Raw genomic sequence first — 24,364 nt, 5'->3', positions numbered from 1 at the left:
GTTTTACAGGACGAGTGTTACAACTACATCAAGTGCTGGTGCCCCGCAACGACGAGACGCTGTTCGCCGCGGTACCAACGCCTTCAACCCCACCTGCCGCAACTACAAGGTGTGTATGACCCTGTCTCTTTGGGCTTCCCTTTGACAAGCTGCATGAAGCAGCATGCAGAAAGCCTTGTGTTGTACTGAGCTTAGTGCAGTACATGTCAGGGCGCTTTCCCTTAGCACACACTTCCACAGCGTTTTGTATCTTCCCTTTTATGAAGCCGGATACTTACTGAACCCGAACGCATTTATAAGTTCTAGCTTAGAAACATCCTCAGTGACAGTGCTGTGTATCCACAGGGATAACCGCAAACCACTGAGGCCTTGATGTTTTACTCTGGGTTTTGGATTCAGTAAAGTCGACAAAACCATCCGTTCAGAAGAGAGGGATCCGAGCCAGGGCTCTTGCCGCAGCGTTTACGGGACAGTTTCAGTGGGGATTGGCGTCCACTTTCACCCAGTTCTGATTGTGTGCGCAGTTGCGTTGGAAAGTGAACCGTGCCCCTGCTCTGTGGATCAGAAGGAAGTGGTTGGGATCTCTCTGAACCTGTCTGAAGCCGCATGGTTACAGAACAAGGAGGCGCTACAAGCTCAGGCTGGTGTAGTGAGGTGTGGATATAAGTGGCACGGTAGTGGGTGGTGAAATTCGCTCTCTTCAAGGTGCATGGGTTGACAGCATCTACTGTGGTAGCGACTGGTTGGAACAGAGATTCGATGTCTGCCTTGAGGTCGGCTTCTAACACAGATAGATTACGAAGAGTTACGGAGGCATGTTGAAAGGTTTATGAGCGTGCAGAAACATCTTAAAAGGACAATCTCCATGTTTGCTCCACTGAGTAACGTCAGATGGATTCTGCCCTGAAATTGACAAATCTTTGCACATGCAGTGATGTGTTTCTGCGGTGATGTTCCAGCGTATTACCTTCCTGCTATGATCAGTCAAGTCGAAGGATTAATGACAAGAGGATGATTTACGGCCTTTTTTTTGTAAAAGAGAACAAATTCAGTCTATAAATTTGGAAGATCTGGTGCAAAGTCATCCAGAAGTCACTGCACGTGGCTTTCCAAGCATGGACGTTTCCATTGCTCTGCCATAAATTCCCAAAATCTGTGCAGGAAAGCCAGTGATCGTAACACACGGCACCTTTGCTTGCTCTCGCTTTATGGCAATGCTAACCCAACGACTACCTGGAGAGATGTCGGGAACGTTACTGACAGTGTGTCATATCATTTAGGCTTCCCATTTTCAGGAGGTATGAACGTGGATGGGGGGGTGGCATGCGCTCTGTATTCCTGGATTAGAGCTCATGGTAAAGGGTTGATCTGGGAATGAAGTCCTTCAAGCCCTGGACACAAGATGTTGGGCTGCTCATAGAATGCAAGAAGAGAATGTCAGGCTATCCGAGTCAACCACAACACAGATCGAAGTTACCATGAATCTTACCGTGAGATTCTTCTGAGGCTGATGTATTGACTAGGGGGTGTGAGGTGGCATTTTTCTAAGACTGACAAACCGCACTCTGTCCATCGCTAGCTTTTAAGTGTCCATAAAAGCCAAAAAATTTAAGTAATACCTTTTGGTAAAACTTCAGTTTTTGTCACTATGTTCATAACCTGGCTTGGGGCTGGAATTAGGCAAAAGGTCAGAGATGGAGGAATGGAGAAATTGGTATAGTGATATCAGAGATGGATGCCATTTCCCTTGGGGGCGGAGCAGCCTGTTTCGCCTCAGCAAAACAGGGACTGACATGGATTAACAGTTGTGGTACCATATAAAAATTTAAACCACCAACTGGTGCACATTTCCAAAGCTCTCAAAAAAAGGCCAAGTAATGTGTTGCGTACACTTACCGAGATCGCACTATTAATAATTTCATTCCCGACTCTGTTCATCGGAATTGTTCTGGAAGACTGTCTTTAGTTGAATTGGTTTGTTAATCTCTCCCAGCAGAAGTGTAACTGTGTGCCGAACAAGAGCTGAGATCATAGGCTGAAGTTTGCTTCCTTGTGCTCTTTCAGATGTCCACACTCGAGCAGGATGGTGAAGAAGTGGTGGGCCAAGCCCGCTGCCCTTTTGAGTCTCGGCAGTCCAACGTGGGCCTTTTCGCCGGTGAGTGGCCGGCATGAGGGTCCGCAGGGGCCAGCAATTCGCTATCAATGTACACGGGTTGGTCAGTGTCTATGGTTACCTGCCACCAGTGAGTTTAGATTTGGGACACTCACCACCATTGAAAACAGAAAATTAATGCTTACATAGAGGAATTTCTGAGAGTCAATGTGAGAGGCCTTTTTTTTGGTCTTCAGGAGGTGATTTCTACTCGGCCACCATGACAGACTTCCTGGCAAGCGATGCCGTGATCTATCGCAGCCTTGGTGAAGGAAGCCCAGTCCTGCGCACCGTCAAGTACGACTCCAAGTGGCTCAGAGGTGAATGTTCTGATGCTTTTTGGCTTGATAATGTCAAGAAATTACCAAGAAGCGAGTAGCTGCTGTACTTTATAAAGCGCCGTGTCACTACATTATTCTGATCTCTTTGTCTCCCTGGATTTTCTCCCAGAACCTCATTTTCTCCATGCCATTGAGTATGGAATTACGTATATTTCTTCCTCAGTGAGATTGCAGTGAATACACCACACTTGGCAAGGTAAGGTGGAGCAGGGGAGTATTCATGAACAGATACAGTATCTTTAATAAAGTCGGAAGTCCGATGATTCGCTGTCCTTTTACTCCATTTTTCCTGTATGTTCTTTGAAACCTTCATTGCTTCTTGACTCCTCCCATGAAACCCCTGTCTTTTTCTCAACCAACTTTATTGCTTCTTGGTTCTCCCACCAACCTCGGCTGCTCTGACTAAGTCATTCCACTTTTTACGCAGGTGGTGTTTTCCCGGGTGGCCCGGGTATGTAAGAACGACAACGGCGGCTCTCCACGGGTGCTGGAACGCTACTGGACCTCGTTCCTGAAGGCCACGGCTCAACTGTTCTGTACCGGGCGACTCTTTCTTCTACTTCGACGTGCTGCAGTCACTGACCAATGTGCTGCAGATTAACCAAAGGCCTGCCGTGGTGGGGGGTCTTCACCACACAGGCCAACAGGTCCGTTTGGGTACCTGTGCAATCAGAGCTGTATAATTCCAGTTGTAAATTAATAAAATGTAACAATGAATAATAACAAAAGCCTATGAGAATGGCACTTTATAGAGTAAAAGTTGTTGATCAAATGGTGTCACATATGTCCACTGTTATAGCTCATGCAGGCATAGATAGACCAGCCTTCACGCTGTCCTTTACAGACACCTTTGGATAGAATTTACTGGTAGCGTGAGATTCGGTTGATCATTCTGAGAGGGGCTAACATCCTCCCTTCTACCTTCACGGCCCTCAGCATCACGGGCTCGGCTGTCTGTGCCTTCTACATGGATGACATTGAGAGGGTCTTTAATGGGAGGTTCAAGGAAGCAGAGGAGCAGCGAGTCGGCCTGGACCGCCCGTTCCTGAGGAGCAGGTTCCAAAGCCCAGGTGAGATGGTCCTGCCATAGGCCTAAAGGGCACAGTCAGATGGAGCCTGGCTCTTACACTAAGTACGAACCGTGATTCTCGCAGCCCCTGAGGATTGTTCCTTTCCAGCCAAGCCCTTAATTACTCAGCCTCGATCAGGATTTCCACTGAAAGTGTCCTGCCATTCAAATCACATTAAACGGAATGCGCTACAGTTCAGAACATATAGTCATCGCTTGGTGAAAAAATAAACAACATTTCGGACCTCTTCACTTGCATTCTCACCATTAGGAAAGAGATATTCCTCGATTAACACTAATTTGGCTTAGTGCGGCTGTTTAACAATAGCAAGTGCTCAGCTGATGCATTGGTTTAACGTGATTTTGAATCGCAGGCAGTTAGAATCCCAATCAGGGCAGAGTGATTCGTTCGCTCAGCTGGAGGCAAAACCACATAGCTCACAGCCATGAGGACCAAGGTCTCTAACCCTGCCTTAGAGCTACGCCACCCAGCAGCTCCTCTCATTGGCAGTGTGCCTTACCTCTGCCTGCTGTACCCATGGGAAACCTGCTATTAAAGCCATTAAAGTGCTCTTAAGAGCACAGACTTTGATTGTGGCTAATTTGTCAGAATAAATGAACTGCTTTAATGTAAGGTTAATTATTCTAAGTGAGATGTCAGATGAGACCAAAAGGAGACAGCAGAGTGCCACTCGCCATGTCAGTCTATATTTATCAGCCAATTCATTTTCAGTCTTTTCTCCCCTAAATTTTGGATTACCTCAGATACGCGCCGCCTGTCTGTGTGGCTCTGTCCCAGTTCTGTGGCCTCTAGTAAATTGGGGTTATGTTGAAGTAAACGAACACTAGCGAAAATTGCTCTGGCTTGAATTACCAGAGTTCACAACTGCTGCAGTTTACTGTGGAGTCTTGGAGTCACAAGGAGTTGTTGCGTAACAGTATTGAATTATTGATTGTGTATTAATTAGCGACTGAATTATTCATCCAAAGCTGTTGACACATCTTAGAATTATACACTTTTATCCTTGTACACAGCTAGCTATTTAGTGAAGGAGTTTCAACAAGACCTTTAGGGGGCAATCTGAGCTCCCCTGCCTCTTAACCCCTTACCCATCTGGTTAACACTGTGCGAACTGACACTCACACCTAACCCTCCCCCATCAGGCCAGGCTCTTGTGCAGGCGACGGCCCTGCGGCCTCCTACAAGTCCTCACTTCGTTCCCCGATGAAATGCTGAGCTTCATCAAGTCCTACCCCCTGATGGACGAGGCTGTACCATCCGTCGGCGATCGGCCTTGCTTCACTCGCACCGCAGCAGGTACCGCATTGGCCTCGCATGACTGTTTGGCTGCAGGACTGACGGGAGCACATACCTAGCGGACCTGTGCTACCATGTGATTACCTGAGTAGACAGTTGAAGCGATTGATGACATCAAGTAGGCTGTTACATCAAGTAGACCGTTCCATAGTTACCCTGTTTTTTATGGGAGTGTAGTACTAGACATTTAATTGATCATCAAACTAACACTTAAGACAACTCTTTGGTTCATTTGACAGTTTAGGAGGCAGATTCCTTATTTCAACTCATTGAAACTTCTTCCATTAGGTACAAGCTGACCCCAGATAGCTGTGGACCCTTCAGCCGGACCTTACAAGAACTACACAGTGTTGTTCCTGGGCTCGGAGGATGGCAGGGTGCTCAAGGTCCTGGCGAGCACCCATCCCAACACCTCATTTGGCTCCCAACTTCTGGAAGATATGGACGTCTACAATCCCGCTAAGTGAGCACACTTCTCTTGCTTGATGGGCTCAGCATTTATGCTGATCATGTGCAGCGTTGAGACAGCACTTTAACTCCAGCTTCATGTCATCTCTGCTTTTCCTTCAAAAGTTAGTGCAGGGGGTAAATGATAGTTGCCGAAACCACAGAGGCTGAAAACTGTATTTAATGTTCGCGTAAATATAGGAAGCAGAGAGGAATAATGGAGTGGTGAATGTTAATTTGATGGTGCATATCTTCTCAGAGTTTGACATTCTTACTCAAAAGATTCTGCTTCAGTCATTACCACTAATGTAAACCAGCCTCTTCATCTGGAGCTCAGAGACGATGGTTTTTTTTTTCCTGGAAGACTTTTTAATTCATCCTGAGGTGCATTCAGATCTCTTCAGACTCCATCTACAGCCATCGCGTAACTAGTTCCGAGAGTTCACAGCTTCAGTCTGAAACTCCAGCCAGTTTTCAGTCCTTCCACAGCTGTAACCGTTATGTCACGTTGCTGCTCCATTAGCTCTGAAATAATCCTTATTCTTGTAGTAAACTGATTCTAGAACACTCCACGCCGAATCCAACTTCCATGTGCTGCCAAGAACCCGCTGATATGAACCAACCCAAACATTTTGGTCCTCTGCAGGAAAGCACATCATTTGTTTAATAACTGAGCCATCAAAAACACATTGCCCACTATGCTTTGCCATTAGAGTTCATGACCTCCCTCTTTTCTCATGACTTCTGAAGGCTCCTGACATTGCAGAAAAAATGTTTGCCTTGCCTTTGTCTCCAGGTGTAATGTACACGGGAGAACAAGAGGATCCTGGGCCTGGAACTGGACAAAGACATCATGCCTATTTGTCGCCTTCTCAAGCTGCGTCATCCGGATCCCTCTAAGCCGCTGCTCGACTACGGTACCTGCAAGAAGTGAGTGTCACAGTGGGTTCGAGTTTCTCCTTCACTTGCCTCTGGTGGTCTGCCGGTGCGTGTTGCTCCGTCCATGCCCGGTGCTCACCCATTCCTGGTACTTAGCCCCCTCCTGATACTCAGGATATGCAGGTATAATGTGCAGATCCATGAACCTCAGTCCGGAACCACATCTCACCCAGTTATTATGCAGAAACTCAGTTGCAAGTAAGGTGTCAGATGTGTGGTTTTCTGAATTCACAATGGATCCATCTGAGGTGTGAGGAGAGTCTGCATCATGCTTCATCACAACAATATACATCTGACAAGTACTCATGAAGCAAGCTGTTATATTAGCTGAGGAGACGGTCCTAATTCAATGAATACATTTGTTCACGCTTGGATCACAGCTCCTACAACCATGTAATTCAGTTCGTCACAGCTCCCTGCACCCGTGTCTCCAGGACCAGTGATGGACAGCATCACTTGCCAATTAATACATTGCGAATCAAGGGGACCACTACATGGGTGTGGACACCTCGCAGAACTGTGGAACGAATTCGCCTCCTCTCCCGTTTGTTGGCTCATTGTCTGATTAAGGAGGCTCAATAAACCACTAAAGCTGCTTCTTATCCCTCTAATGTCTCTGTTTCCAACAAATGAAGTTTGGCCTGGCTTCGATATGTCTCTCCTGGGTAGAATTTGGCACGCGCCCCATTCTCAGGAGATCAGTCAAGGTGTGAAGATGCCTCCAGCCCTACATCTTCAGGGACGAGCAGTTGACACCTAGCAGGGAGGAGATTACATTTGGCATGGCAGTCTTATCTTAAAAGTCTGATACGCACTTCACTCACATCGCCCACTGGCGCGGTGAAGGTTTGCCCTGATGCTTTCCAGACATCCAGCCGTGATGCATGCTGGTGTTCATGGTGATGAACAAGCAGTCGGAGTCATTTTGTGAGAAAGGAAGGAAGGTGTGGGAACTTTGTGTGGATGCAGGAAAGGCTTCTGTTGTTGTGAAGGGAGAGCACTTGGTACTCGTTGGTATTTGGTACTTGGTACTCAGGAGCCTGTCTCCCACATCACAGACCTGGCTGTCCACACAACTCCCTGATCCCTTATTCTGAAGACCAGTCCCTCAGTTGAACAGAGCTCTGGCATTGAACATCCATCACTGACCCAGTACAGACCCCAATAACGTGGCTGTTTTTACACTGCTGGACCCCACCAATTTTACACAATTATAATAGTTACTATCTATTATTTATCTCTTTCGTGTATAGAAAGTAAGAGACTTACTGGTACTGTAAAAATAATTTAATTTTGAACAAAGTGTTGTCCCTGTTTTCATTCTTAGTACATATAATACTGACATTATACAATCAGGTCAAAAGCATATAATTTATTCATCAGAAAAATGCGTTTGCTGAAATTTTATTTTTTAAACATGGTTGCTTATGCTAAATGTGTAAGTGAAGACCTGATCTAGCCCAATCCAAATGACCAATTCTATAAATTACCCAGGTCAGCCCACCAGAGCCCTGTGGTGCAGCAGCACCAATGGAAATCTCCATTACATATGTTGGTTCTTTAGAACCGGGACGGGAGCTTGTTGGTGTGTTTGGTTCTGTTGGACTGGGACAGTGAGCCTGGTGGCCTGCTGATTCTTTAGAATGGGACAGCATTGTGTCAAATCGTGATGATTTTCATTCTAATCTCCAGGAGCTGCTTGGCTTCTCGAGACCCATACTGCATCTGGCTGAAGGCGGGGACCTGCTCTACTGTGGCTCCTGGCTTCAAGTAAGTTTATATTGATCTCCACTGCCAGCCACATCCTTCACGAAACCAGAGACGACTGATCCAGTCCAAACCAAATGACCACTTTTAAAAACAATTACGATTTACCAGATTAGAGGGAATTAAATCAGCAGCATCAACAAATATGTCTTTCGTGGTCAGCAGTGTCGCTTCAGTTGTCTCTAAGGAAGTTGGACTGTTCCACATCTCCGTATCCCTGTGCTGAAGTGCAGTTGTTCAGTTGGGCATCTCTCACAGTACTGTGCGAAGTACGAAACACCCATTTTTACTGTATATTTCCATATCCACACACATCCTCCCAAGAAGGAGAACTGCCAGTTGGGTGTTTCTTCAAGTCTCTTCATCGGTTTGCATGGATGCCGAGAGAGTTGAAGAGGTTCATATCATTGTTTTATTATTTATAAGCCACAATTTGGATTCCAAGATCACAGTACACTTGAAAGTCAAACACGAGCTTCTAGAATTTATCCTTCAGCTCAAGGGGGGAAAAAAAATGACACGAAGGGCTCGATAAGTGGCACCCAGGAGTAATTTATTCAGCCATTCTTATGAACAGGAAGGAAGTGATCTGACACTTAAAGCAACTGATGTTGGATGCCCAGAAAGCCAATGGCAGGGTAACAGCAAAAAGCCAGTCGGAACTTCTCATGACCTCTCTCAATAACGCTTGCTCTACTTCAAATTCACAAGTGTGTGCATATATAGAGATATAAAGTGCATACATTACGTTTATTTATTCAGCCGATGCTTTTCTCCAAAGCAACTTTACAATTATTTACCTGTTTATACAGCTGGGTAATGTTCCTAGAGCAATTTAGGGTAAGCATCTTGCTCAAGGGTGTTACATCTGGAGGTGAGATTAGTACCCACAGTCTTCGGGTCCAAAGGCAGCAGCTCTACTACTACGCTTCCAGCTATCCCCTATGTAGGGATGGAAAAACTCAAGGACAATAACAAGACAAACGAGAGGATGAAACCAGTTCCCCCCCAAACTGTCCTCTCTCCCGCCTTGTTAACTCTGCCCCTGCTGGATATAATTAAAAGCAATGTTCAGACATGTGGGTTCCCGGGTTTCCATCCTGCTGTTGCTCGCTCAGTCTGTCAGAAAAAAACAAACCGTTCTCATTTCTGTCTCCCTTTCTGCAGCAGGGTTCTTCTTGTTGTTGCTCTTGTTTTTTCTCCTGTTTCTTTTTCACGATGTGAGACATGCCTGTTGAGCACTCGGTAAGAATCCTGTGAGAAAGCTAAAGCAAAAAAGTCGTATACCACCGTCGATGCTGGACGTGCGCATTGATCCGGTGTCCTCCCCAACTCTGTTTCAAAGCATGGGATACTACTTGCCAGTGAAGTGTTTTCATAGAAAAACACTCATACACATTGTATGAATCCGCATGGTACCGCAAGGGTAGTCGTTTTGTCTTTTCCAGCTGTCATTGGGAAGATGTCATCTGATTTACCCATCTGGGCCCCGTAAATATCCACTTTTTCTTTACTTGAGCTGTTTTGCTACAGGGTGTGATGGGACAACTTGAGGATAGTGTCAGGATGTTGCTCCATAGAGACGCTGAGAGGGTTGCCACGTGGAATGACCTCAGACGAATTCCTACAAGCAGAAAATAGCGAACAACAGAAGGTTTTTCTTTCAGCCGATGAAAGCGGACTTTTTCCTGGTCGCGGAGCAGGGCTGCTCTCGAGGGGAGCCAGTGCAGATGCGATCTCAGCAGATGCCTTGGCAAGGAGACCCGTCTCGGAGGAACATGCTGCCGAGTGAAACAACAGATGAGATGAATAAAAACAGGTTTAAGTGTCATTGCAGCGCTTGGTTCAGCACCAGCCAATCAAAATGTGCCGTCTCCCCACGAGGCAAAAATTCAAGGCCGTCAAAATCAATCGCTCACCCTTACGCAATGAACAGTACGGAAAGTCGGTGGCTGCTTGTTTATTTTTTATTAAGAGCAGCTGTCAGGAGATCCACGGTTGAGTGGAAGTGTATGGTATTGGTGAAACCCGCGTTCGTCCGTCCTCCGTAGTCTTCCCTTTAGCCCAGTTCTCCGTCTTTGTGTTTCGTTTAGACACAGTTTGCTGGCTGTGTGCTTAGATTAACATTTCTCGTTCCTGCTCCCCACCCCTCCCCCCGTGCCCTTTTGTACGAGGATCTAGGCTGGGCAGCTTGTAGGTGAAGCTTGGCTACCAACGGGGGCCTCACTCGAGCCCGACCCCTCCAGTGCTGTTTAGATTAATGGAAAAAAGTGGAGGGACATTCTGATGGGAGCCAGGGGGGTCCAAAAACAAATAAGACCAAGTGGTGGGCCTGGCGCCAGGTTGATAAAATTGTGCGGCGGGGATAAAATTGAATCAGCAGTAGTGGTGTCTGATACAGATGAAGTGGTTGGATGATGCGGACAATCCTGTTAATCCACCGTACTAATGGAAGCCGTTGCTGCCTCCCCGGTCCCGACTTCCATTAGCGGTAAATGGAACAGCAGCACGTGGATCGTTCCCCCGCCGCTGTCAATACGGCCTATAAATGGCTCTGCCGTTATTCCGAAGACAGGCAGCCTGATTGATTGACGTGCGGTTGCTCGCTAGAGAGAGTCAAATTAGCGGATGGGTCCCTATTTCATAAAGTCCTCGTCTTGGTGCCCGGGTATTTTCACACCTTACAGGTGGAAGTAATGGGATATAAAGTTTGGATTTTGCTGCCAAAAAAAATCAAACTGCGGAAATCCAAGGAGAGGCTAATTCAATATGGGTGCAGATTTAAAGTGCCTCTGCGGTGAGACAAATGAAATCTGCACAATCTGCTGATAACATTAAGGCGCAGGAGCTTCTGGGTAAAGGAAATGTGTGAGAATGAAAATTTGGGCTCTTGAGACATTGAACTTTAGCTACTTGAGTCTCGCACCGAGTTTATGGTGATCCAGGCAAGCAAGGTTTTTTTCCTGCCACTTTAGAGTGCAAGAGCACCTGAATGCCGCATGTCTGAGGATACTTCTCTTTTCCACCTTTTCCAGCCTTCAGCATTGAGCTAAATGGCTTAGAGTTCAAATCACAGACACCGCAGCTTGCAAAAGAGTGACAGCTCCGACAGGCCATTGGGAGAGTTGCTGTGGGTCAACAGTAATAGTCAAACATTCCGTGGCCAATCTGATCTCGGAGAGGGCAACGACACGTGCGGCTAAACAGGCTGGGACCTGTTGAATGATCAAGGGCAAGGAAGGATGCAAATGCACTGATGAACTGTCACCTTGGTCTTGTTGTGCTTCCCAGGGCCGGGTTCGAGCAAGAGGTTGAGAACAACCCACACCGAGTACCCAGATGGTTGTCACGGTAAGCTTGATGGTGATGATAAAAACCAGCATATTAGGTAGATCCACAGGCTGGTCAAGCTACTTTTTATTACCCCAGAAAATTGCAAAAATTGGGCTATTTAACAGTAACTACCAGCCCCCATATGTGCCATTTTGCTGATATGTGTTGCTATTATATCCAGAGATGAAAACCCTTCCTGTGTCCTATTTAGTAACGTAACTGTGAAAGTATTGAGAAGTCTAAGATAGCCTCAGATATTTTGCTGAGAAGTGAAATTGACTGAAGAATCTCCACCAGTGAGGTCTTGCAAAGGCACATGAAAGCCACCCAACCTCACATGCTCCTAAAACACACAGACAAGGAAATTTTCCACTGCAAGAACCATTGTTTGTTTCGTCATGCTTTTTGTTACTTTTTCCCATTTTCAATCCCCTTCTATTTTACCTCTGTCTGCAGATGTTCTGGCTACAACAAGAAGGCAGAACACAGCTGTGGACTCTGCTTACGGTCAGTCACCGTTGACCCTCCATGGCACTCATCCCTTTAACTTCACTCTATTTGTGTCCACACTGTTGGGACAGAGGGAACCTGGTCAGGAGTTTATGCAAAAGCTTTGTGTGCTCGTGAATTGCTAGAAATGTATAGAAGACGCTGAGCCCATAATAATGTCCGAAAAACAGTGAGCCATTAAAGAATGGTTTATGGGCAGTGATTGTTTCCCGTTGCCTGTTTTCCTCCTTATTCCCTTTGCTGATTCACACAGTCATAGACACAAGGTTTCTTTGGAGAAGAGAAACAATTATCGAAATGATTACACTGTATATCTGGAGCCCTGTGGATACCCAGTTCTTACCTTTCGCGTTAATGTCGCAGTGCAGGTTGAGTCATGGAGATGACCTAATGGAAGAACGGGATTGCTGCTTAAATCTGACACTTGTCTGAATTTGCAGATGTCATCCACAGGATTGCTTAATTATAGTGGCAACAGAACACGCTCTCTGGGTTTGGGAAAACAGAGCCCTCAGTTCCATGATTGGCACGTAGTTCTCAGAAAAGGGGAGTAAAGCAAAGGGATGGCACTTCATTGTTTCCAATTTGTTAGGTGGTTGTTATCAGTGCTCATAGATCATCAGGGCCATTTTGTCCAGGGAGGGACGTCAGGTGGGGGTTGTTATGCCTCTCTCTGGGTACCACCTCCACCCCATGGCAAATGGTGAAACAAGACCCTGGTCTTTGGCTCACTGTGTCCTCCTCCCCCACTGCGCTGCTATCAATGCGCTCTTCCTGGTGCAGTTCCTCCTCTGCAGGCATCACTAGCTGATGAGGCACCCCCTATAGATTAATTCCGCTTTCCGCCACACACGGCTTGGAAGCCAGCACAGAATCTCCTGGAGGGGATTACTGAATGTTAGTCTGGTAGACAATGCAGGCTCTGAGTTGGCGGGAGCTTATTAATTTCAGTCCCCGCCCTTTTCCTGCCCAATGGGGGGAAATGCATGTCGGTCACAAGGGAGAGCATCTTCAGCCAGGCAATCCACACGGCAGAAGAGTCTTCCCCAAACTCACATGGTGCTTGACCATCGAGGTAAGCATGGAGAAATGTCTGCTGAGAGCACCAGAGTCTCTCAGGCGTTAGTCTAGCACACTGCTCCATTCATGCCGATTTTGAGCTCAAAAAGCTCAAATAAACCTCATTAAGAGAGGACTAAGTACAGTTTTACTGCAGTACTCTTTCCAGTTGTCCCACATGCAAACTCTTGTATTCCCAGAGTGGAAGGGGTCATTTGTTAGGTACTAATGATGCTTTGATAGGACAAACCAGTGCTCGCTCGAAGGTTGGAGGCCACAGGTGCATTCTGGGATGCATTGTAGCAGAATGGCCAGTGCGTTAGCCATCTCACAAGCACTGCCATTGAGCAATTTGTCACATAGCTAGGATGGAACCAGGTTTATGACAAACTGCTTCATGGGAGTCTCCTAATGAAATCTGAGTTGGTTCAGAGTTTAGACTATCTCAGTCTAAAACTAATGGAAGTGCATCATCACGGATTTTACATAGACTCAAGTGACCTCGTTTGTATATGTGTGGACCACTTGAATGGTCATTAGCCTCTTAATTCTGTTCACAGGAGCTTGATGAACAAAAGGCTCAATAACATAAGCAAAGGCTTGAACTAATGATCTTGGTGCAGCAGGCAAATAGCATCCATTAGCTGCTGAACTTAGCAGAGCTGAATGGACAAATGACTCGGCTGTTGTGATAATGATACGTCCCCGAGGCTTCGGCGCCCTTTGATCAGTTCCCCAGCTGCGGTGCACAAGAAGCATACAGAAGCAGGCAAGCAGTCAGATTTGTGACCGAGAGTCTTATGGACCCCTTGACCAAGACCTTCAACTTTAAATTTCTCAGTTTCCAGTCATACGAGCAACTACAGTCATGCGCCGCTTAACGACGTTTTAACGACTGCCCACATATATGACGGTGGTCCCGTAAGATTATAATGGAGCAGAAAAATTCTCATCGCCTAGCGACGTCGTAACGTAGCGCAGCGTGTTCCTCACGTGTTCGTGGTGGTGCTGCTGTAAACAAGCCTACTGCGCTGCCAGTCGTATAAAAGTATAGCACATACAGCTATGTACAGTACATAATACTTGATAATGATAATAAACACCTATGTGACTGCTTTATGTGTTTACTATGAGGTACTTTCTATCGTTATTTTACAGTGTACTCTTTCTACTTATAAAAAAAAAGTTTGCTGTAAAACAGTGTGCTGTGTTACGCTGGCAGCAGCATTATAAATCTCTTGTTTACCGTGTTTCTTGACTGCATCGAGGCTATACCATCTAGGTTTGTATAAGCACACTCTACGATCGAGGCTATACCATATAGGTTTGTATAAGTACTCTGTGATGTTCGCACAACGACGAAATCACCTAACGATGCATGTCTCAGAATGTATTCCCGTCGTTAAGCGACGCATGTCTGTATGTCATCATGGTTGTGAAAATGAGGAACAGGTTAGAAAATAATAGAATAAGAAGCAAACAAGTATTATGATTTTACATTCATTTGTCATGAAAGAGCTTGGAAGTTTTTCAGGCTAGAATCCAGGGGAATTTTTACGGAGACCATCTAGCAAAGATATTTTGTAAAAGCCAAGAGGCATGTGTGGACCAAGGTGCCTCCAGCGTAACCCACCACGTACGTTTTTTTCCACACACGAGATATTATGTGTTCATTAGATTGCTTTTTCATTTAAGGCCATCTCTGCCTTTTCACTCCTGTGATGGGATTCCTTTCCAAGGTCACCGGTATATTCTTGCGAACCCAAGCTCACAGAGACACAGCCCCCGGCTGGTGGCTAATTTATCCAGAGAGCAGAGGCAGACATCTCGATAATAAAGCAAGCAAGCAAGCAGTCTTCTGAAACTCATTAAAAAACACTGTGGGGATAGAACAAGAAAATGAACTCATCCAGAACTTTCCTTTTTAACTTTGCTTTTCCCACAGCAGAGTGCTCAAGCCTGTTGAGAGATTAGCCGCCATGATACCAAGGCAGCGAACCGTGTTTTGACCATTTCAAGGGTGTCTCAACACCTCGTTGGACAAAGATACACTTCTGGGTGACTCATAGTTTGTCTGCATAATAAGTACGAATTTCAGTTGCATAAATGCATACAGTGCTGGTTTCTCAAGCGGGGTTCAAAGGCTTCATAATTACTCGTTGATCTATAGGATTTAAAAGAGCAACGTTGGGATTCGACGCACATTTTGATCAACCTTGTCCTGATGTGGAGAGATACCGTACTGAAGGTGAATTTAAAACAAAGTTTTGACTTTGCCTGCTTTTGTAGGAAGGCTTTATTGTGAAGTTCCAGTGAATTCAGACTTGTAAAGGTTGAGGCGAGTCCAGGGTTTACCCAGCAGCCACTCTCTTTGCATGTTCCACATCTAAACTGTAGGCAGACCATTGATCTCCGTGTTGGTTGCCTGCAGGCCTAGAGCTTGTAAAGGCGATTAAATGAGACAGGGTCAAAAAATATGTGATGTACATCTGTTGCTCCTTATGTGGTTTTTCTATCTCTGCCTCTCATACTGTACACACACACACACACACAATGTTTCTGTCCACCTTGTCTTTTCAACTTTATGTGAAAGCAAATAAAACAAAGCAAAACATTTTTTTCCAAAGTTCTTAGCTATGTCGATTTTTCTTTGTTAATTATAATGAGTTCAAGTTCGCTGATTACAAAAATACCACTACTCTTCTACAGTGTCAGTTTTAGTTTGGTACTTTACAGCCACTGGAAGACTTGAAGGTACCAGAACATTCTAGAAAGCATCAGATCCTAAAAGGTACTAGAATATTCAGTGCCTGGAACCCGGTGCCAAAATTCACAAAAATTTGCTAATTTCCAGAATGTGGAATATTTTTCTAAAAATTGACAGAGAGTACAAACTAATACCAAAAGTATGTGTCACGCGGAACCGAGGGAGCCGGGACGGCTGGACCCAAGTGCTGAGTCGTTCATCTGGAGTCAAGGGATCAGGCAAGTTCTCGGTGTCGCGGACAGACGAAGGGTCGGGCGATCGGCGGTCAGGGTCAGAGCGAAGATCCATGGGCGTGGTCAGGGGACAATCGGCATTGGAATGAGAATCCGTGGACGTGGTCGGAAAACAAAGCGAGGGGTCGATAACCGGAAAACGTGAACTGTGAACTAGAGATGCGTGTGAATGAGATGTCACGAGGAAGGGAGTTGTCCCTGACGAGATTCTGCAAAGATATGGGCGCTGAGGAGGGTCTTTTAAAGGGTGAGCAGTTAGTCAGGAACTGGAGTCAGGTGCTGTCATCTGGGTTGTGGGCGTGAACGTGGCAGTATGCTTAATCTACCAAAACTGAATGGAAAATGCAAGAAAAAAAAAAATCAACATAAAAAGTTACATTGTGTAATCGTTCTGATTATCCCTGAAGTTTTGTGGAACGACATCCTCAGTGGTCCCTCACCACAAAGTCAGACCTACACCTCACACCCTAAATAAAGCATGTGTGTCCGTGTTGCGAACGCGTATTTTCTTTTCCTGTTTGTCAACTTGTTCTTTTAGGCTGGTTAAGCCCTGCTCTACACTGTGGCAGAGAGAGGTGAGGAGTAACTTTGCAGCACTGCTTTCTCCAAGGCCCTTGTGTTAAGTAGACAGGAGTGAAGCACTGTGAGGCTCATTACTTTGGGATCTGTTAAAACTTGTAGACCAGTTCCTGAGTTCCACAAAACACATTTTCGCAATAGAAGTTTGCTGATCTGGCACGACTCCATACATCCCTGCCAAGTTGGTGTTCGATCCTGTCATCGGTCTGGTTGCCTTTCAGCGTGACCTGCAGGAACACCCTTAATCCGTAACCCAGTCATTTACATATTACGTTTATATTAATTGGCAGATTAGCTGAGAAGAACCCTGTCAGAGCCACGAGATGACACGCAATAAACAACAGACATGCAAATTGCACTGGGTAGAAATGCATTAGCCAACTTGTGGTCTTGGGCGATTACCATTATCCCATAATCCCGCTGCACCCAGCGTGTTCAGCTCAAGTGCCTGGATGCAACGCTCGCTCTTGAATTTTAGTGGCTGCCTCTTGCATCGCAAGTAGTCCCTTGACGAACGAGCAAAAACAAACAACCACACAGGTTACAAAAACTCAATTTTCTGATTTACTAATTTAGCAATAAGTTCTGCATACAAATGGACATAAATGAGTTTCACGTCACACTGCTGTAGAGTTTATGAGCAATTACAGTTGCACAGCTAAAAAACATAATTGGTAGTCTGAGTGTGCTGTCGATGTATTTTGCAGACCTATTCTACTGCAGCAGACAGCGTGCTGGAGATCAGGTCCCTATGATGACTTGCCCATGATCCAGGCCTCCTAGGTAGTCAGTGCAGAAACCCCAGAAACCCCAGAACTTTAGCACTCCAACACTGGCAGGGTTAATGAAGTATAGGAAGCACAGATCCACGGGAACAATCAAGACGACATCACCATGCTTAGGAACCCTGTGAGGAAGATGGAGGAACAGTGTTCATCCACTGAGCTAAAATTATTAGTAGAGATTCTGGGATAAAGTTTTCATACCATGGGGTTCTAATACTCAAGTCCAAAAATAGCATGAAGCTCAAGCTTGGAAGCTTTGTTTTTGCAGCTTAGCTGTGATGCAATTATACCTGGCAGGTACACTGAACATCACCCTTGTGGTCCAACTCTTCGCTGGGGCTACATCTATATTCAGATTAAAGCTGCTGTTATTTTGCTTATTATCTCCTTTCTTCCTCTACATTTATTGTATATTACAGTTGCGAGCCCTTCTTATCCTTCCCTGATGCTGGCTCATTTTCGACTTGTCTTAAGCAGGAGATGACCTCTGAGTGGAGCAACATTGATTTTAGGATTACCCAAAATGTATCTCAGCCACTGCCTCTTATATTATATCATTCGTGTTGTGGAAACCATATAAGCCCTAAAGCGGTTATGTCTTGAATTTAAGCATTTCAGTTGATTGTGGTATATATTCATGCAACCGCCGCAACCCTCGCGTGTGGACAGTCTGCCAAGACCAAGGGTATAATGAAGTTAGCATTAAGAGTAACCGCAGTGGTCTGGCAGCTTAGTGAACATTCAGATACCAACTTCACCATCTTCATAAAAATACATGCATCCATTTTCTACTAACTACATACAGAGGGAGATCTGGTGCCAGTATGTATCTCTGTCATTATGGATGGCCAGACCCCTGATTATCAATGACCAAATGCATCAAAATTGCATGCATAAGCAATGACATGACACTCGAGTTCAGCCGTAATGTAATGTTACTGCAGATTTAAATATTAATACCCTGAGAAGGGTTTTGAGGTCCTTGAAACACATCCTGAGAACATACGCGCCAAGGTCTTGTGAAAGTGCACCATTTTCATTTTTGACACACATTCAGCGGTGACCTTTAAAGCAAGACCACAGAAGACTGTCTGACGGTATCACAATGACGGCAACATCAATCCGCACCCTCTCAGATGCCCACGTTGCTGGCAAGGTCCGCTGTGCACAGAATTGCAAACTAGTGCCAAGGTTCCCTTTGTCATCTTTTTTCACTGCTATAAACACTGAAGGCTTAACGCTGTGAGAAGACCAAGCACCGCTTGCCAAGCTGTTGGTTCACATTAGTGGCGAGAGGCACATCGGGCTGCGCTTTCCAGAAACTTTGTGATCCGCATAAAGAGCCTTATTGGAGCCACATGGGATGTCCCACATGAAAGCTCCGTTGGAGAAAATGATATGCCCGGTTTAAAAGCAAGTTTCACAACATCTCCATCAACCTCTATGTCTTGTATTGGGTCAGTGGGGAGAGCTAGATGGTGAGGAATAGCATTTGGGTTTTTTGATCCACACCTTTTCAACTTTCAGCACCGATGCAGGCAAAGTGTTTTTATTGTTATGAGTGACAAGGGTGACATGTCACTGTCAAGATCAGACAACCCAGCATCTGATCTTTGCATGAACATTTTATCGCAACTCCCAGGTGCATAAACTACAGCTCTCCTGCCTGAGTATCTGAAGCCCTTCAGTGTTGCTCTTCTTCATGCCGTTCTGCCTATAAATATCCATTTATCTATCATTTATCTATTACTTCCAGGTTCTATTGTACATATGTCTTAAAACGTAGCTTCCTAGAGCGTGCAGTTTTAGAAGCTTTTCCATAGCCTGGGCTCTTACAAATTAGAGTTCATGGTTTGTGCCAGCCGGTGGCACTGAGATGCCCTCTAGGTGCCCTATCAGATGAGAGCAGCATTGCAAGATGCCTATTAGAGATTGCTTGGAAGTTGTGTTTCCATTATACACAGGACTGTAGCCAGGACACAAATGTGTCTGCACCAGCACTCTAAGGATTTTGCTCCTTGTTCTCTTTGCAAGAGAGGGAAGCAGACGGCAACTAGCATTCAGTGATCATTCCTCCAGGCAACAACACAGGACTAGTACATTCCTACTGTTTTAAAAGCCATAGAAATATATGTCATAGGAAAACATGAAAATATATGGTATTGTTGGTGTTATGCTCACACAATGGTATCGTGCTCATGTTACCAAGCTTTCATCAGTGTTGCTATCATCATCAGCGGGAAGGGGACAGTGTTCGTTACCTGTCTCTATTACTCAGCCTATTCTGTTAAATGAAGAAATTATCCCATCTACAGCACCTGTAACGGGCTTTCAGCCAAAACGGCCTGTCTCGGTATCACATCGACAAAGGTGATGTTAGGGGCAGTAAAAAAAAGGAGACCTGAGACCTTTTAACAAATAGGTATCATGTGACGCTTCCTCCTTCGCTCACTGGCTGCTCTCTCACAAGTGACCTGGGCTTCAGACTTTTCCAGCGGTGAGCAGGCGACCCAGGACAGAGCAGATCCTAAAGCTTAATCAGCAAATTCTAACTGCACTCTTACATTAGAAGAGGGGAGCAGCTGAGCCGGTGGGTCTGTAACAAATTCGGCGAGGCGGTTGGGCTCTTAGATGCTGCAGTGAGCTCCAGAATCACAACCGCCCCGCGTACGCTACTCGGGATTTCAGGAGTTTCATTATCGAGCCTGCAAATGAGGTCGAACACTGCGCTTTGGTGGGGCAGTGTAATTTTCTGATAAGCAGGTGGGCCTAAGTGTTGATTTTGGCAAGTTCACGGTGCCAGGTGCGCTTGCACTGAAGCGTGCCCCTCAATATGCACGAAAGAGCCTGTTCCCACCAGCTCTTTGCTCGGTGTTTAAAGCCCAAATGCACTAAGGAGTTTAATCATTCCCCAGGAGGACTTGGTCCCAGCCCTCGAGATATGGGCTGAGCGCTTGGCAAAGATTGCTCTTGTTTATCAGCAGATGCCGAAGACCACCCCAGCTGGGTTCCGATAGTCTCACTCATTGCTGGAATGTTTCACGAAAGCTGCTGTCTTTCTACTTATATTATACAAGAAAAGTCAAACCATTTTGTTCACGGCATTGCAGCGAGTGAACCTGACAACACGCAATCTGGTGTCTTGATTATCATTTTTCCACTCTTTTGACAGGTGTTCGACGTCTGCCTGAGGTGGAGAAGTCCGGTCATAGTGTCCATTACACCCTTCTGATCGCCTGTGTCCTGGTGGCCTTTCTCCTTGAGCCATTGTCTCTGGTTTCCTTGTGTCCTGCTACTGCAGCCCACAATGTCCATAGGACCAAGAGGCTCGGAAGGATCCAGAGGCTTCCATTTCCCACGCCCTGTCACTGCGCAGCCTGGCCAAGCTCAATGGTCTGCTGGATGGCCCGGCAAAGGAGGAAAAGCTGGAGATGCCGTCACCAAAGCTATTTAACCCATTCCTCCCCAACGGAAAAGAGCACCTTCCTGACGGCAGCTGCCGGTCTGGAGTGGGAATGGACCTCAGCCATCAACACCACAGTGAAGAACTTTCTGGCTTGCCCACCCCCGACTCCACCCCAGAACTGCCAATCAAGAGCATGAAGGCCTTCAAGAACCAGTGGGAGAAGAACCAAAACTGCAATAATGCAAAAGAGTCTAGACCCCCAACCCTGGGCTGCTCCCGGTCCAGCTCAAGCATCACGCAGCAGGCCTTTCCTTTCTCCCATGGCCTGGCAGAAGGACAGGCCCTAGGTGGTGCCCTTCACCTTGATGAGCGGAAGATTCCCATTGCAGAGCGGGTTGTGACCCAGCCCTACCCCTGCTACCCGCAGACAGTGGTTGATGTTTCTGCCCTGGACGAGCTCCTCAAGCACATCCATGAAGCTAAAGCAACCAGCAGTAAGAACCTGACGATCCTAACCTCCTCCCTGCTGCCCAGCGGGGAACCCATGGCCTACGGCAGCCGTGTGCCACAGATCCCTGACACTGAGTCAGCTCCTTACTATAGCTCCTCCACACTGCCACGGGACAGCCTGACTCGGCGCCTGGACGTCCCCCCTGACATGCTCCCACCGCCGTCTGCCATGGACAGGGCCTCCCGCCACTCCTCGCAGAGGCACTCAATGATGGTCACGCCGAAGATGACCAACGGAGGGGTTGTTCCCCGCCAGCCCAGCTTCAACCACCGGAACGGGCACCAACAGGCCCCCTTGCTGTCGCGCATGAACCCTGCGGGCAGCTCGTGTGAAGCTCACCACCCGCTTATGGGCAGCAGCCACCTGACTCGGCAACACAGCTACAACGAGCAGCCCCAGGGGCCCCGCGGGGCCATGGTTCGCCGGAGCGCATCCCTCAAACCAGACCCGCCACCCAAGCCGCTCTTCATCCCTGCCACATCACCCGTCAACCCACAGGGCAAGTTCAACTACTGAGTCTTGGATTGAAAGCAAAAAACAAAGGCAACCCACCCAGACAAAGAAATTTAACATTCAAAAACTGAAGATGAATGAGTGGAGAGCAGATGGGATAATCTGGAGACTGACTTGTCCAGAAGGTCCCAAATGTATGTTCTTTGTACCATATTGGTATGGCTTATCTACTTTCTCCAGAAACACTTTAAAGTAAAACATACTATCTAGGAAACACCTTGAGCTAGGCTGTCGCCACATTTGTTGAAACCCGTGAACACAACCAATACGAGAGTTAAGGCCACTGAACAAAGCCGAGGTTCATTCAGGTCGCAGTTGCGGCTGCTATCCGCGTTTACTCAAGCACCGGGTATTGTGTCAGTGTTGTGTCAGCGAAGCTGAGTCAAGGAACACTGCTGAATCTGCTTATAACGTGTATATATGCATGTGTGTATAAGTACATGTATGTATGTATCTGCGTACACGCTATACGTATGTACACACGCAAACACAGCAAAAAGTGTGCATTCCCATGCAGCTGAAAGACGTACTCCCGGAGGGTGTCCTGGTACTTGGCTCTCACTCCTGCCGGATCCACACAGGTGTTTTGCAAATACCTTTTTCACACAAGCTTGCGTGTCTCTGCTGGAATGGGAGGGGACGGTAACTGGCCTGCGGTGGGGCAGAGCGGCCGGGGACCCGACTGCGGTGTCGTCCAGGCCGTCGGAGACAGCAGGTCGCCATGCAGAGAGATCTTAGCTCTCGGAGAGACTCACTATGGATGGCAGCGGTCTTCTCCGCACCTCGACGCAAGGGGAACACTCATCCAGTCAGAGGAAAAATGGACCAATAGAAGAAAAAAGAAATATTTTTTGATTGTCTCATTTGACTTTAGTTTGCTAGCCCACCAGAGCAGGCGTCAAATGCAGTATGTGGTGTTAACAGTGTTCTGAGCCCGAGAGAGGCGCTGGTGCTACTATGTGCTGAACACAGGGCAGGTCGGTTGCCTTTCTCATCCCGAATGGCATCACCCTTACAGTGATACAAACTGGATCTGTGCAAAGGCTTACCAGACGAAACCACGCTTCTCCTCTGCAAGAGGATCCCAAATATCAGGTTTAAAAGCAGGACTATCCCTTGCTTTTACCATTGTACAAACAGATACTATTATAATTACCATAACTATTAACTTTGTGTATATTGGTGTAAATAAATGAGACTGTGGAATAATAACTAGACAAATTTTAACTGTATGTGTAAATGTGTGCCTTATTTAATACAATGTGATATGGATGATGTTACGACAGGAACGAGGACAGTTTTTTTTTTTAACTTCATTGTTACGTGTCATAGGCATTTAGTTTCGTATTTTCCCTCTGCCTTTTCTGACCACCCAAACCGTAAGACAGTGATAAATGTTGACGCTGTTCATAATTGACCCCGTGGCCTCAGGCTGAATGTACATTTTGATCCGTAATTGGCTCTGACTGTTTCAAATTTTACTGTATATTCCGACTATTTTGTTAATTAGTGTTTCCAAAACCTCCAATTAACTTGTACTCCCACGGATTTGGGGGCAAAAACAAATGTTTCAGCTCCATGCAGAATAGTGTAATAGCATTTTAATGGCCGGGTTACATTTGGCAGGCATTAAGAAGCCATGAATTATGGGATACATTTGTACAACATCTATCAGAGTCGGCTGGCGTGATCTGTACTTCCTAAAGGGAAATGGGATGGGCGAAAGGACGGAGTCTAGCAATTCACAGTACGTTAGCGTAAGGGAAGCAGAGGCTAACATCGATGTAAAAAGCTTTTTTCTCCACAATGCCACACCCTCCGTTAAGTACAGCAAGGTCCATCTTACCCCTTTGAGTGGAAGGACCTGGAAGGGGCAGCTGGTAGCGTAGTGGTTGGCACTGATGTCTTGGGATCCAAAGGTCATTGGTTGATCCCTTCCTCCAGCTCTAGTACCTACCCTGAATTTCTCCAGTAAAATTATCCATCTGTATAAATGGGTAAATAACTGAAATTAAATTAATGTTGCTTTGGGGAAAAGTGTTGAATGAATGAATGTAAGCATAGGACATAATCACCCCCCTGGTTATGTACAAAGGCTCACGGCATGGTTTTGAGGACCCTTTTCTCTTTACATTCTCAGCTCAAAGCTGTAAATAGACGCATACGTCAGTCCGCACTAAAGCAAAGTTCACGTCACTGGTATGTTTACACACTCTCCTTTATACTCACGGTGAAGCTAAAGGTGAGAAGCTGGATTCTCGCCAACTCGACCCTTTCTCCCCGCACGCAAGACGAAGCCGCAAACAAGAAGGAACTAGATGGCGTTGTAGATGCTGCCACTTAGTATGTCTTTTAGTTAAAGCCATGTAAATAGTGAAAAGTCATCCATCGGGATTTTCCTGTGACTCAGCTGTTTCTTTCTTTTTTTTTTTAATAGGAGGGCGTGGCGTCTGGACTCAAATATAGAGTTCTGTTCAGTGCTGTTGTATGTCCCTTTCTAATTAAAAAAAAAAAATCAAATAAAATGGTTCTGCAGACATGACTTGAGGTTTTCCTGAAGCATTTTTAATACGAAAGCGATCATTCTTCCATCCTATGATCATGTCGGTGTGCTGAGCTGATCACAGACGCTTGA

General features: G+C 46.2%; 1 pseudogene; it reads left to right on the top strand.

The window, feature by feature from the left end:
* The first annotated feature begins 11 nt into the window (after positions 1-11).
* LOC108930422 (semaphorin-6D-like) lies at positions 12-23,604 on the top strand (annotated as a pseudogene).
* Positions 23,605-24,364: the final 760 nt, after the last annotated feature.

Source organism: Scleropages formosus, chromosome 23, assembly GCF_900964775.1.
Source record: "Scleropages formosus chromosome 23, fSclFor1.1, whole genome shotgun sequence".
NCBI lineage: Eukaryota > Metazoa > Chordata > Actinopteri > Osteoglossiformes > Osteoglossidae > Scleropages > Scleropages formosus.
Note: the sequence above shows the minus strand (reverse complement) of the source record. Positions and strands in the feature narration are given on the sequence as shown.